This window comes from Sciurus vulgaris (genome assembly GCF_902686455.1).
Source record: "Sciurus vulgaris genome assembly, chromosome: 2".
Taxonomy (NCBI): domain Eukaryota; kingdom Metazoa; phylum Chordata; class Mammalia; order Rodentia; family Sciuridae; genus Sciurus; species Sciurus vulgaris.
In genome coordinates, this window is record NC_136462.1 from 174,843,238 (window position 1) to 174,855,677 (window position 12,440).

The following is a 12,440-nucleotide window of genomic DNA, read 5'->3' on the forward strand; positions in this document are numbered from 1 at the left end:
ACTGATGACCCAACTCCTGTAAATCCAGTCCTTATTCCAGCTGTGATTCCCAGACCAACCAGCAGTGGAATGAACTGGACAGCTCTCTTTGTTAGAGTATGTCCTGCTAGAGGCACAATGAAGTTCTGGTTGTCAGGGACTTTGTCTATTTGGGGGTGAGGACGACACCACATTGAATTTGGCTCAATAAGGTCCCCAGTCCACTTATCTTTGATAGTTTGGATATACTGGTCATTAGTCAGGCTTCGTACTGGGATTGTTTTAAATGAGGTTTTTTTGTTTGTTTGTTTTTGTGTTTTTACTGGCAATGCACGTGGGAACTGAGATAACACCCCCACCCCCACCCCATCCCCTGCAGAAAGGGTCTTGTTAAAGGAAGGGTCTGGGAGTGAGCCTTTACTAGTCAAATTGTTAGAGGTGCTGGTGAGGTCAGGTAACAGAGGCGCTTCCAAGGGTAAGCAGAGTCAGCAGTTTCTTGCTAATTGGGGGCTTAAATCACTGAGGAGACGATGAGTCATGTTTAGGATCTGATGTAACTTAGGGTCTAATTCATATATCTTATAGATTTGAGTCCAGGCAAGGGCCAATAGCCTGGCTCAGTTTCCCAACAGGCTGAGTCTGAAACCTTGGGGCAGTCTTGGTCTGAGAACCCCCAATATTTTTGTGCTGTTATAGTTCTTGTCTAGTATATCTTCCTACCCTTGTGGCAAGGAAAAACTTTTTTTTTTTTTTTTTTTCTGCCAGGTAACACTTACTTGGCATTTTAGGGTAAATAAAAGCACAAGGGCACATTGGTGATCCTGTCGTCTCTGCTGTCTGGGTGCCACATCTGTTTCCCACCTTTCCAGCACATAACACGGTTCTGTTGGAATAGAGGATCCGACACTTGACACGGTTCTCTTGGAAATGAGGACCGGACACTTGACACGGTTCTGTTGAGTGGCTATCCCTCCTGGAGGTCAGAGGCATGGCATACCCCCACAGACAATTACTTTTAATAATAATAATCAATATATCCTTAGAAATCTTATTGTAAAAAATACTGGGGAGGTTTCACTATACTGGGACACAAAATAACATACAATAAAGTTTAATATTAATACATAGAGTAATTAATAAATCATTATAGTTTGCTCAAATTTGTGAAGAGCCTGTGATTTCTTTTGTATAAAAATTCTCTAAACATTATATATAGGTGAATAAGAATGTATTCCTCTGAGCTTAGATGTGGTGTTTGGCCTTCATTGCTTTCTTAGTGTTTATGATTAAGTTTAAGGATACTTTACCTACATAATAAAAAAGACATAGGTTATGAGTAGAATTTGTATTTTTCTTATGTCTACTACTTCTTTAAGGATCAAAATAAAGTTTCAGTCTGCCATTAAGTAAAGAAAAATAGAATAAACATTAACTATAAGCTGATTTCTTTATTCTCTGTTAGTAGTAGTAAAAACTTTGCACTGTTAATAACTACCATTAGAGTTCATGGAAAGGGTAACTTCTCAAGAAACTTAGTGATGTATTTGTTCTGGGAATTTAAAGTTAAACAGAACTTGGTGCCCTCAATATGGCTAGAGGGCAAGGTTGTTTGATCTAAGCTATCATGCAGAAAGAATGTGTTCTTTGGGAAGGTTCACAAATTGTGCTTTTGGAGATTTTTTTTTTTTTTTTTTTTTTTTTACTTATTATTTTCTTGTACTAATCAGATAAAAAGACTTGTGAAAAAAATAAAGATTTGGATTCAGCCTCAGAACACTTGGTGTCTCTGCTGTTTCTGCACTGCACCGCAGCCTCTAAGCCACTTAGGACTCCCGACCCCTGCTAGGACTGGACCCCGGCAATTGGTGCCCAAAGTGGGGCCCGAAGAGTGGTAAGTAAAGTCACATTTCAGGAGGCTAGGATCGTATCTAGAGTGCTGCAGACCCCTCGATAAAGGTAAAGCCGAGTGAGGAAGGACAGGTAATCACAGAAATATAAAAAGTTAATAAGAAGAATGGGACCCTCAGAATCTAAGGAAAGAAGCTTATTTATAGACGTTGCAAAAAATATGCTTACTAAAAGAGAAATTTCTGTCTCATCCTCTCAGTTGAGACCTTTCTTTCATTTTGTATAAGAATGTTCTCCGTGGTTTCCTGAGGGAGGTACTTTAAATTTGGGAAAAACTAGGGGATAAAATGAGATTGTATGATCAATATCATGGGGCTGAAAAGGTCCCTGCTGATGCTTTTGCCCTTTGGAATTAGAGATGCACTAGACCCAACTCATGAAATTATGTATCTTAGTAAGCATGCTTCTTCTCTGGAAGAGCCCTTTCTGGAGGAAACACTTCTGTTAAAATGTTCTTTTAAGGTACAAAATTTCCATGCTACCTCCTCCTCTGAGAGTTCATCTGACTCAGAGAAGGAAGATAAGGAGTCACTTTCTCCACAAGATAAAACAGATTTAGAAGAGGCAGTCACTAAATATCATAATGAGGACTGGCCACCTGCTGTTAAGGTAGCAGCCTCTGCACCACCTCTACCAAAGCCAAGGAAAAAGCGACCAACTCCAACTAAGATAGGATTTGGGGGAGCTATGACCAATGCTCATGCCCAAGGTGATACTTCTTTTTCTTTTTCTGTATTATCCCTTGGAGAACAAGATACTGATCCTGTATGGGAACCTCTCCCTTTTAAAACAGTAAAAGAATTAAAAACAGCAGTTAAAGATTTTGGTCCTTCGTCTCTACACTTTGCAATTAGTAGATACTGTTGCAGGTGAATGGATGACTCCTTTTGATTGACAACAGACTGCTCGCTCTTGTTTATCACCTGGGCAATATTTATTGTGGAAAACTGAGTATGAAACTGAGTATGTTTTGATCAAAAAACAAATTGTAAAAAGGACAAGAGATCAAATAACTATGTCTATGTTGTTAGGAACTGAAGATTATTTTGCTCCTCAAGCACGACTTTCCTTGTCTAAAGCAATGTTAGAGGAAGTATCAAAAATTGCAGTCACAGCTTGGAAGCGATTACCATCTTCTGAGACTAAAACTACTTTTCTCAGTAATATTAAACAAGCAGCCATGGAAACTTATGAGGATTTTTTGGCAAAGTTAGAAGAAAATATTTCAAAAAATGATAACTAATCCTGAGGCAGCTAAAATTTTACTAAAACAATCAGCTTTTGAAAATGCAAATCCAACCTGTCAAGCCTTACTTAGACCTATAAGGTGAACAGGAACTTTAAATGATTTTATTAAGTTCTGTATGGATTGTAGTTCTGCCCATATTCATATGGCCATGGCTGCAGCCTTACAAGGAAAGACTTTTTCTCATTAAAAATGTGGGTCAAAATCCCGGCCCTTCCAATAAGGCCAAACCATTTACATCTGGTGGAGGGAATTGTTTCTCTTGTGGCCACTTTAGCAGGAGCTGTCCTAATGGTAATAGAGGAAATATTGTTCCTGGGGCAGTTTCTCAAAGACCTCCCACTACAGTGTCTCCTAAATGTCAAAAGGGATTTCATTGGGCAAAGGAATGTCGTTCTAAATTTCATAAGGATGGACATTCTTTAAATGGTGTTTGTGAGGAGGCTTCACCTCCTTTTGAGTCTCCTGAGATGGAGCCAAAAATCGGGGCTTTGGGCCAGCCCCCTACAAAAACAGGGGCTTTATGTGCCCCCAGAACCCATTCATTGGACAATAATCAATGACTTGGCAAGGGCAACACCAGGAAGTGCTGGATTAGACTTACCTTCTTCACAGCATTTAATAATAACTTCAGAATCTGAAGTCACCCTTGTTCCTATTGGCATATATGGTCCCTTGCCAGAGGGACATTTGGGTATTGTTATTGGCAGAAGCTGTATGTCTAAGGCTGGGATACAAGTTATTCCTGGAGTCATAGATTCTGATTACCAAGGAGAAATTAAAATTATGATTCATCCTCCCTTAAAAACCATTCAATTATTTCCTCAGCGTGTGTGGCTCAATTGTTATTGCTTCCTTATTTGCATTTGCCAAATCAGATATTTCAAGATTGTAGGAATGATAATGGATTTGGATCTAGCAATGTAGTTGCTTGGATTCAAAAGATCAGTTCACAGAGATCTATGAAAAAGTAAAGGTGGAAGGAGAAACAATTAAAGGACTCCTTGATACAGGGGCAGATGTGATGTGTATAGCTGCTAAAGATTGACCTTCAAGTTGGCCCACCACAAAAATGCCATCTACATTGGTGGGTTTGGGACTTGCCTCCAATGTGGCAAAAAGTTCCCAAATCTTACATTGGACTGATGATAAACATTCAGGAACTTTTCAACCTTATGTTATCCCTTCTCTCCCCTTTTCATTATGGGTAGAGATCTTATGAGACAGATAAATGTGATGCTTACCTATGAATCTGATAATCTTTTTTTTCTAGGGGCCACTATTCTTAAACAGGCTGACCCAATTACTTGGAAATCTGCTTCCCCAGTGTGGGTAGAACAGTGGCCCCTCACATCTGAAAAATTAAATGCAGCCTCTTTATTAGTCAAGGATCAACTAGACAAAGGACATATTGAGTTTTCAAATAGTCCTTGGAATATTCCAATCTTTGTTATAAAAAAGAAATCAGGTAAATGGCGACAACTTCAAGATTTGAGAGCTATAAATGAAACTATGGAAATGTTACAACCTGGCCTCCCTTTTCCAGTGGCAATTCCAAAAAAGTCATATTATTGTTATGTATGAGATTGTTATTTTACTATACCTTTGGCAACTCAAGATTGTAAGAGATTTGTTTTTAGCTTACCATCCTTAAATTTACAGAGATCTTACCAAAGATATCAATGGAAGGTTTTGTCTCAAGGTATGAAAAATAGTCCAACATTATGTCAAAAGTTTGTTGATCAGGCTCTTGAGCCTATTAGACAACAGTTTCCAGATTTGTACAGGATTCATTATATGGATGATATTTTACTTGCTCACTACTCAAGTGATATGTTACAAAATATATTAAAAGAGTTAACAGAACAATTACAGAGGTGGGGACTTGTGGCACCAGAAAAATTTCAAACTAACCCACCCTATAATTATTTGGGATAAATAATTAATACTTGTACTATTAATACTCAATAATTACCAATATAAACTGACAAGTTAACTACTTTAAATGATTTTCAAAAGTTATTGGGTGATATTAACTGGATTAGACCATATTTAAAATTAACTACAGCTGATTTAAAACCTCTTTTTGATATTCTTAAAGGAGATACAACACCTACATCTCCTAAATATCTAACAGAGGAAGGGAAACAAGCACTTAAAGCTGTTGAAAAGACCATTCAAAAACACCAGTTACAACAATTAGACTATACCAAACCTTGGTCTTTAATAATAATAAAGACTAGTTTTACTCCAACTGGATGTTTGTGGAATGGATACATTTGCCAGCCACCTTAAAAAAGATTGTTGTTTCTTATCCTTCACAAGTGGCCTTTTTGGTAATTAAAGCAAGGCTAAGATGCAGAGAATTATTTGGGAAGGAAATGCAAACAATTGTTCTTCCATATACTAAAGAACAATTTTTACGATTACTTCAATTAGAAGACCAATGGGCTATTTCCTTTCGTGGTTTTACAGGACAAATTTCATATCATTTGCCAAATCATCCATTAGTACATTTTGTTTCTCATACAGAAATTATTTTCCCTACTAAATATTTTCTGGTGCCATTGGGATCCCCTGCCTCTCTTATATTTACAGATGGTTCCTCTAATGGAAAAGCAATTACAATTATTGATCAACAGCCTCATATTATTAATATGACTCAAGAAACTTCTGCTCAAAGGACCGAATTAATTGCTGTTATAGTGGCTTTTCAAAAGGTTTCTCAGCCTTTCAACCTTTATACAGATTCTCGATATATTGTTAATCTATTTCCTGCCTTGGAGACAGCTACTATTTCTTATAATTCTTTAATAGCTCAAAAATTTCAAAATTTACAAAATATTATTAAATATAGAACTTCTCCTTTTTACATCGGACACATTTGTGGCCATTCTGGGCTTCCTGGCCCTTTGTCTGAAGGTAATAACAAAACTGATATTCTGATTAAAACAACAATTTTCACTGCCGTGAGGAAGCAGCAGCAGCCCGTAAGTTACATCAGCAAAATGCTTCCTCTTTACAACATCAATTTCATATTACTCAAGAACAAGCAAGAGCTATTATTAGATCTTGCCATACTTGTCCATCAGTTTTTTCCTTCCCCCCAGTTGGGAGTAAATCCCAGGGGATTATTACCCAACAAGTTATGGCAAATGGATGTTACTCATATACCTGAGTTTGGAAAATTGTCTTTTGTACATGTGACTGTTGATACTTATTCTCATGTAATTATAGCTTCTGTAAGATCTGGAGAAGCTTACAAAGATGTTTCTCAACATTTGTTTTTATGTTTTTCACAATTGGCATGCTTTCAAAGTTAAAAACTGATGATGGTCCAGTCTATACTTCTAAGGCTTTTAAACATTTGTGTGATATGTTCCACATAACTCATTCAACAGGAATTCCTTATAATCCTCAAGGACAAGCTATTGTGGAACGAGCTCATCAAACATTAAAAACTCAGATTACTAAATTAAGAAATGGGGAATTTGCTTACAGCTCCCCTCATCAGATATTCCAACATGGCTTATTTGTGATTAATCATTTGCTGATTCTCAAGGCAAAATTCCTATGATGAGATATTGGGAAAATACTTCCGTAATAAAACCTCTTGTAAAATGGAAAGATTTATTAACAGGGCAGTGGAAAGGACCTGATGTTCTATTGACATCGGGCCGAGGATGTGCTTCTGTGTTCCCACAGGATGCTGACCTCCATTGTGGATTCCTGATCAACTGATTCGACACCATGAGCCACCCTCACAGAAGGAGGGTTCCTCCCCAACCGTACCCACAAATCCATTTGACCCAGGATGATCAGCTCACTGAACAACTCGCTAACTACATTGATCTTTGCTCTCTTTGCTCTTGACAGGCTCTACTATTCCAACTGGGGACAACTAAAACGCTTAACTACCAGAGCAGAACAAATGGTGTTATTGGGCTTATTTTCCTGATCCGCCTCTGTTACATCCCTCATTCTGGAGTAGAGTTAATTTAAAGGTTTTTACTAGCCACGCACAGTTATTGGGAGGCATTTCTGATACTTTGATTCCACATAAGATATTTCAAGAGATATCTTTTCATGGTTTAGTAGATGAGATTCCCTTGTGTTTTTCTACTCATAGTGAATATGTTCCTTTGGGATGTCTCCCCCTTAGTTATAGAACATTTCTTATTGATTTACCTCAATTTGATCCCACGAAACGATATGTTTGGTCTTTTGAAATAGTCTCAATTGGATATGCTAATTACAATGAATTTTATGAAAACATGACTATACCCTCTCCTATTGAGCCTCCTGAAAATAAATCAGAACATACAGATGTGCATTGTAATCAAATAGATCAATCTGTAGATTTTCCAAAATGGTTTGAATGTGGCTTTTCTCATACTGCCCAGATCCATGTCCCGTTAATGTCAAAACAAAAATCATGGATTGGTCATTGGTCCTCCCCAAATTACAATTATAAAACATATTTTATACAAAACAAAAGGAATTTCAATTTTAAGAAGTTTCACATTGTTAAGCCTCTTCATAGATGGTTTACTTCAGGATGGGTAACTCCTATATACAAAAGTGTTTTGAGAAATGGCAAACATTCTCATTTTCCTGACAGATCATCTTCTTACAGCTACTAATATGGTACTTTTAAAGTGTCCTACCTTAAAGGTTCCTGTTGCCCCCAAACCTTATAATGTTAGGGCCTGTGTTAATGCACCTCATGCTATTTTACTTGCACATGCTGATTGTGTAAATATTTCTAAGACTAAGGAATCTTATTCTATACAATGTGATTACTGTATATTAACCAACCGTATTAATTCTTCATTTCCAAAAAATTATACTATTCTTTTGATAGTACACCAAACCATCTTTTGTACTGCTACCTGTAGTTTTGGAGGAAGAGTGGTATAATGACCTGGGAACTGAAGTGTTTAAACAACGTAATGAACTTATGAGACCTAAACGTTTTGTAGCTGCTTTGATTTTAGGCAATACTGCATTAATAAGTATAATTACTTCTTCAACTGTGTCCACTACTGCCCTTGTACAGGAAATACATACAGCTTCTCATATAAATGATTTATCTCATAATGTAGCTTTAGATTTGGCAGCTCAGGAAAAAATAGACAAAAAACTAGAAACCCACCTCGATCCCTTAGAGGAAGCTGTTCTTTATATTGGCAATCAAATTCAAAATATAAAAACTCAAATGACTACTAGATGTCGTGCTAATTATAAGTGGATTTGTGTTACCCCTTTAATACATAAGAAAGAAACCTCATGGCAACAAGTACAAACCCACTTAAAAGGGATGTGGAATAATTCTAATATAGCACCTGATGTAGAAACCCTACAAATTAAAATTAAGGATCTATCTCAGGCTCATTTACAAATGTCCCCTACTGGTAATCTGGCATTAGAAATTTATAAAAACATCAAAAGTACAATTGGAAGTTGTACATTCCTGATGTTTATTATCCAAATTGGAATAGGAATATTTTGTGTTCTAATATTGTTGTTTATCTTTCCAGTCATCCTATGTCTAATCTGAAAGAGTGTTCATAATCTACATGCTCAAATTGAAACCATCAAGTTAAAAAATAAAAAATAAAATAAAAATGGGGGAAATGCCACGTCTATTTCCCACCTTTCCAGCACATAACACGGTTCTGTTGGAATAGAGGATCCGACACTTGACACGGTTCTGTTGAGTGGCTATCCCTCCTGGAGGTCAGAGGCATGGCATACCCCCACAGACAATTACTTTTAATAATAATAATCAATATATCCTTAGAAATCTTATTGTAAAAAATACGGGGGAGGTTTCACTATACTGGGACACAAAATAACATACAATAAAGTTTAATATTAATACATAGAGTAATTAATAAACCATTATAGGTTGGTCAAATTTGTGAAGAGCCTGTGATTTCTTTTGTATAAAAATTCTCTAAACATTATATATAGGTGAATAAGAATGTATTCCTCTGAGCTTAGATGTGGTGTTTGGCCTTCATTGCTTTCTTAGTGTTTATGATTAAGTTTAAGGATACTTTACCTACATAATAAAAAAGACATAGATTAATCATAAGTAGAATTTGTATTTTTTCTTATGTCTACTTCTTTAAGGGTCAAAATAAAGTTTTAGTCTGCCATTAAGTAAAGAAAAATAGAATAAACATTAACTATAAGCTGATTTCTTTATTCTCTGTTAGTAGTAGTAAAAACTTTGCACTGTTAATAACTACCATTAGAGTTCATGGAAAGGGTAACTTCTCAAGAAACTTAGTGATGTATTTGTTCTGGGAATTTAAAGTTAAACAGAACTTGGTGCCCTCAATATGGCTAGAGGGCAAGGTTGTTTGATCTAAGCTATCATGCAGAAAGAATGTGTTCTTTGGGAAAGTTCACAATTGTGCGTTTGGAGATTTTTTTTTTTAACTTATTATTTCCTTGTACTAATCAGATAAAAAGACTTGTGAAAAAAATAAAGATTTGGATTCAGCCTCAGAACACTTGGTGTCTCTGTCTGCTGTTTCTCCACTGTGCGGACACCTGTCATCCACTGAGGACTCCCAACTGCTGCTTACTTGGCATTTTAGGGTAAGAAAAAGCACAAGGGCACATTGGTGATCCTGTCATTTCTGCTATGTCTGGGGAAGGAGAACCTGGGGAATAGGGACAGAGGGGGGAATATATTCCTGATGGGGAAGTGCAGCATAATAGGGCAGTGGGTCTGTTGTGTAGGTTTATCCCTCATGGAGGCAGAAACCATGGGGGATTGAACCCAGGGCCTTGTGCATGGGAGGCAAACACTCTACCAACTGAGCTATCTCCCCAGCCTGTATTTCTGACAGGAGCATGATGGAAAAAGGCTACGACCCATTGCCCTAGGACTCAATAAGACACAAATCATCACAAAAAACAGCAAATTCCCACACTTAAGTAACATAACACTGGAGCAGCCCTTTGCACCCGATTCCAGTCAGACCTACAGAGAACAGCAAGGCAATTAACATCATTAGTCTTAGCACAGCAGGGTGACATCATGACCATCACACTCCTGGTCCACTGTAGAATTCTTCAGGCGGTGTGTTGACTAGTCAGCCTCCAGGTGTGGGACTGGAGCAGGGCTGTAGTCTTGTCAGGTCTCATTAGCAGGCAGGTCGCCTCTGGGATGGCTGTGCAGAGCTGTCACAGGATATCCTCCCGAGTGTCAGTCCGAGTGGGTGTTCAGGGTTGACTTTAGACCTCCAGGTGGTGAATTTCTCAGTGGCAGCTGCTTTTTTTTTTTTTTTTTTTTTTTTTTTTTGCGTGTGCGTGCGGTGCTAGGGATTGAACCCAGGGCTTTGTGCTTGCAAGGCAAGTATTCTACCAACTGAGCCATATCCCCAACCCGGCAGCTGCCTTTTTAACTCGAGAATGTTGTATCCACGGGCCTATCCCTGCAACGTTAATGGCAGTGGGAGAGGTTAATATGACAATATGAGGCCCTCCCAGGTGGGTTGAAGTGGCTCCTTCTTCCAGTTTCTAACCCACACGGAGTCTCCAGGCTGGTGTGTGTGCACCTGGTTTCCAAGTGAGAAGGGGGCTCTCTCCTGAACATCCCTAGATGTTCTCCCCTAGGGCCTCAAGCTGTTGGGACAGGCTAAGTTCACCACACTGATGTGTATTCCCCTTTATTCCAGTTTCTTTATTCCAGGTGGGGGAAGCCCAAACAGGATCTCAAACAGGGTGTATCCTGTGTTCCCAGGTGTTCAGCAAACCCGGAGAAGAGCTATGGGGAAGAGATCTACCCAAGACTCCCATTTCATGACAGAGTTTAGGTGGTCTTCAGGGTGCGGTTCATAGGTTCAGCTTTCCCTGAACTCTGTGGTCAGTGTGCAGCATGTAGCTTCCATTTAATTTCCAATATTTGGATGATGCCCTGGACAATTTCCACTATGAAGGAAGGCAGGCCCATTGTCTGACCCAATGGCTAAGGGCAGGCCATACCTGGGAATGATTTCTTTTAACAGGACTTTAATCACTTTTCTGGCCTGCTTTGTCCGGGTGGGTATAGCCTCCACCCACGCTGAGTAAGTGCACACCATTACCAGTAGGTACTGATATTCCTTGCTTGGTTTAACTTCTGTGAAATCAATGTGTGCACAGTCTCTAGCTTTACTCGGGGGTTCTCACATAACAGTAGGCCATCCAGGAGCTAGTTGGCCATCGGTAGCCTTTACGATCCACCAAGGAGTGACTGTGTGTGGAACTTTAACACTGATATTCTGTCCGACGGTCAGCTTGTTAGCTTCTTGGATTAAAGTCACAGTGACTGCCAGAGCACTCTTAGGCACGCCACTACTGGGTCCAGTTGTTTTGATAAATAAGCCACTGGCCATTGCCAGGGGCCAAACTCTTGAGTCAGGACCCTGAAGGCAGTTCTACTTTTTTCTGCCACAAATAGGTTAAAAGCCCTTGTTATATGGGGCAGTCCAAGAGCAGGCGCTGAAGTTAATTGCATTTTAATCTCCTGGAACATGCATTCCTGTTCAGTTCCCCAACATAGGGGGTCTTCTTCTGACCCCTTGGTGGCCTCATACAATGGTTTAGCCAGCACCAAATACCCAGGCATCTAGATTCAACAAAAACCTGCAGCCCCTCAAAACTCATGTATTTTTTTCCTGGTGTTGGGTCTGGGGATGGAGTAGAGGGCTTGTTTCCATTCAGGTCCTAAAGACTGTCAGCCAGGTGTATTGTGAAACCTGAGATACTTCACTTGCTGCAGGCAGATTTGGGCCTTTTTTCAGGAGACTCTGTAACCGGCTTCTGAAAGGAGGTCAGCAGAGCTTTAGTTCCAGTCCAGCAGGCCTCTTGATCCGGGTTGGCCAAGAGGAGGTCACCAATATATTGCAGGAGAACACAATTCAGATGGTCCCCAGAGAAGGCTGCTAAATCTCTTCCTAATGTCTCCCCTAATAGAGTGGGGGAGTTCTTAAATCCCTGGGGAAGTCAGGTCCAAGTCAGTTGAACTTTCTTTCCAGTTCTTGGATCTTCCCATTCAAAGGCAAAGAGGGGTTGGCTGAATGGGGCAAGCCGGAGACAAAAGAAGACGTCCTTCAGATCCAGGTAAGTAAACCATTTGTCCTGAGGTGGAATTAGACTGAGAAGTGTGAAAGGATTAGGGACCACTGGGTGAAGTGTAACTACTGACTCACTAACTGCTCAGAGGTCTTGGACTGGTTGATAATCTTCCATAATCTTTGCTATTGGACTTTCTCAAGGGCAGTAAGGGGGTGTTCCAGGGGTACTG

At 39.2% G+C, this 12,440-nt stretch overlaps 1 protein-coding gene across 2 annotated transcripts in view; it reads left to right on the forward strand.

Annotated features, from left to right (window-relative positions):
- The first annotated feature begins 801 nt into the window (after positions 1-801).
- Positions 802-12,440, forward strand: part of LOC306655005 (attractin-like) — a 121,867-nt gene continuing 110,228 nt past the window's right edge. For both annotated transcript variants that reach the window (XM_079129139.1, XM_079129140.1), the window contains exons 1-4: positions 802-1,870; positions 6,839-9,745; positions 10,896-11,017; positions 12,195-12,256. The gene's annotated coding sequence lies outside the window, so the exon portion shown is untranslated. The remainder of the gene's footprint in view (positions 1,871-6,838; positions 9,746-10,895; positions 11,018-12,194; positions 12,257-12,440) is intronic.